Genomic DNA, 3823 nt, shown 5'->3' on the forward strand with positions numbered 1-3823 from the left:
ACTCCTATTAAGTTGATTCTAGTGGAATTGGAAAGCTATAGATGTCTAGTTTCCTAAACATTTTACTTTTCCAAATCAGATGGTTGGATAAAAAGTTATGGCCTTAGGAAACGAGCTGATGCGCCTAGCACAGTTTTCAAGATATCTCAACCGTTTTAACTTCTATTTCAACCCATGAGCAGTTGTTGGAAATAGAATTTGATTCTCTTCATAATGGAGTTGGTTTCCAATCCGTCCTGATGGTTAGATCAAAATTAGGTTTTCGGTCACCTTTGGGAATCAATTTCGGGTCAAACTTGGTCAAAGTAGATACAACTCTCTAATAACCTCTAGTTTGATGTAAAAACATGGAAAATGTTACTTTGTGACGATTTTGACCAATTTTTACCTTCGGTCAACCCTGAATTGACCAAGGGCATTTTGACCTAATATGGCATTTTGAGTGCTTCGATACCCGAACGGGTCAAACCATGATGAATTCCTTCATCCATAGCATTGCCTCTCTTACTACTAATAATTTGGCCACTCTATGATTTTTTATGGGTGTACTTTGATCGCCTTATAGTATTTGATGTCTCATTCTATCTTTACTATTACAATGACAGTAACTAGTATAGTTACCCTATTAAAAAAATGGGGTAAATATTATTTCGCTTCTAATATCCTTTTGTCTATGTCCATTAATTTAGATTGTACGTAACCTAACATATTGTTGAATGGAATCTAACTTGGATCAAGACAGTTTATTTTTAAAATTATGGACACGTGGCATTTAATGATTGGCACTTGTTGAAACCATTTTTCAGTAAAGTGAAATTACCCTCATTGAGATATACATACAAGTAGAATGAAAATCTTAGGCGTGCATTAGCCATTAGGCTTGGAACTCAAAATCCCCAAACATAAAGCCCCCAACGCCCAACCAACAACCCAAGAGTAGGTGACCCCAAACTTGCAACTAAGACCAAGTTTGTTTTGAACGGTTACCGAATTTTGGAAACCAAACTTGTGTTGTAGACATTCAACCCTTCTATTTTCTAATCTTATTTTAACAAGAAACAATACATCAAGATATTCCGCCTTCATTAACTGGTAAAAGCCTTGAACTATTTATAGGCTCCCAAGCCCGTAATAGTTCCAACTAATTACCTCCATTGCTCAACAGGCCTATGTGTAGCCACCACTAATATATGCTCTTGGTTTACCATATTCATATCCTTCAAAATATTTACTTTTTTACCTTTTGTTTCCTTTGTTCTTTCCTCACTCAGGGAGTTCCTATCTTTCTCTTTTGAAGAGTATTATTGCCATTTGGGTTGTTTTGAGTTTCTCTAATTAGTAGGTTGTACATTGTATAACATGTGGCACTGAAAATAAAACTACAAAGTCTCTAGGCTGTACATTGTGCAAAGATCTTCAATTTTTAATGCATTGCACTATCAAGTTGGTGTGATGAATATGAGAATCTTCTTGAATGGTTTTTTTTTTTTTGGGTGTGTGGGCCCAAGGGAAGGAAAAATTAAATGGAGTTGCCACCTAGTTAATATGGTCTAGGTACCAGAGTTTGGATTCAGAGTTTAGGTACACTCTTGGAAAGGTATTAGGTACCCAATATCGCTCAACCCTAAGGTTCACCTCCCATCATTGTGTCCTATATCTTGACCCTATTAAAAACCATTTAAATACTTGCATCCTAGACTCACACACACACACATACACTAACATGCATCTAGCAAACAGCATGGCATCTTTAACCCTAAACACATACTTATCCATCTATCCAAACAAAAGGGAGCCAAACATATAAAAGAGAACCCTAGCATTCATCTAAAACAAAATAACAACTTAAACATGGGAGCAAGCATATCATCAAACAAAACATATCAAAAACAAAATGTTAACATATTAGAAACCCTAATCATACATCTAAAAACCCTAACACAAATGCATGAACATTGCCAATGCATGACTTATCCTTTACTTACCTCTCAACAACACAGCATCTATGGCATCAATGCATGAACATGTGAATGAATGGCATAGCGTTAAGACTAGGAAAACTCTAACCTAAACCATAATCTACACATGTGATAACAACAAACATGTTAAAAGGCAAACAAACAGTCATAGGACTTGAAACATATGGAAAAGAGGCTTATTCAAACAAACATGTGAAAGCAAAATAGAACAAACAAAGAATTAGGGTTTTCTGGGTAACAACATCACGCACGCTAGAATAGGTTTGCATACGCATGAGTTCAGCCTGCGTGCATAGGCTAGATCATGCGTACGCAGATCCTCACCCAGAAATCCTAATCAACACAGAAACGGAGCAAAAACCAAAAAAGTAAAATCTAGCAACCTTTCATGCTTAAAGACAGAAAGAAAACCTAAAACTAACCTAAAGAAAAAAAAGTAAACATAAACTAAGAAAAAGAAACAGATTAAAACAACGATTAAAGCTATAAAGAAAAAGAAAAGTTTTTAAAGCATACCTTAAAGCAAAAACTCCTATGATTGATTTTTGACCATTCCTCTCAGTCAAATCTATCACAATTCAATGAAATAATGAGTAGTAATCTTAAACTCAAAGGATTGGGACCAGAAAAGGTCCCAATCAAATAAAAAGAGACTTAAGGGTGTTTTATGAAAAACTCCATTTTGATTCACTATTTTCTAGTGAATCTTAGGTTTTTCCGATGAGATTTTTGTGTGTTTTGAAAATGTACCATATAAGGCTTTTTATAGTGGAAAAAAATGGGGTTTGGAATGGCCCCTAGACGATGTGGGATTCATTCCAAACCTCAACCATTATTGTAGAAAACTTGTCTTTCTTCTGTTTCTAAAACCCTAGCTGCGTATACAAGAATGTGCCTGCGTACGCATGCTTTAGCTCGCGTATGCAGGCCACAACCCATGTACGCAGGCCAATGGCTACTTTGGTCATTTTATTTCCAAAAATAGATTTTTGCTCATTTAAAAGGTTATATTTTTCATTTTAACACTCCTCAAGTCAACTTAATATCTTATTGGACTTTAAACTGGCCTTCGAACTTCGCCTTCAAAATGGGAACCATTATTAGAAAGGATCTCTTGGGATACCCCAAACCGACATATGATGTTGTTTTCTAAAAACTGAGCCACATGCTTAGCCTTTAACATGGAGTAGGAGGCTGCTTCCACCTACTTAGTGAAGTAGTCAATTGCCACTAAAATGTACCCATGCCCGTTTAAAGCCTTAGGAGCTATTCTTCCAATCATATCTATGCCCTAAACTGAGAAAGGCCATGGAGAAGTCATGCTATACAATTCACTAGGTGGTACATGGTTCAAGTTGGTGTGTGTTTGACAATCATAGCAACTTTTCACATAGTCCATATAATCGGTCTCCATTATACTCCAGTAGTACCCCATCCTTAGGATCTTCTTGGCTAACATCCTTCCATTCATGTGAGGGCCACAAATTCCTTGATGAACCTTTTCCATTACCCTCTCGGCCTCTTCTCTTTTCAAGTAACGAAGGTGCACATCGTCATAGGACCTTTTATAGAGTTGTCCCCCATAAAGGATGTATTAGGTTGCCATTATCGTAATGGAACGACTTTCTCTCTTGTCGACACCATCCGGATATGCCCCTAGTTCCATGAACTTCATGATGTCATAGTACCATGGAGCTTCCTCTTCTTCTATGGCCATTATTGAAGCTTCGGTCTTCATTCTGTGCACTACCTCATAACTTTGTTCAATTTCCAAGGGTCGTGTCCATACTCCCTCGGGTATTTCAACCATGGATGCTAAAGTAGCTAGGGCATCCGTAAACTAA

Source organism: Quercus robur, chromosome 4 (assembly GCF_932294415.1).
Source record: "Quercus robur chromosome 4, dhQueRobu3.1, whole genome shotgun sequence".
NCBI lineage: Eukaryota > Viridiplantae > Streptophyta > Magnoliopsida > Fagales > Fagaceae > Quercus > Quercus robur.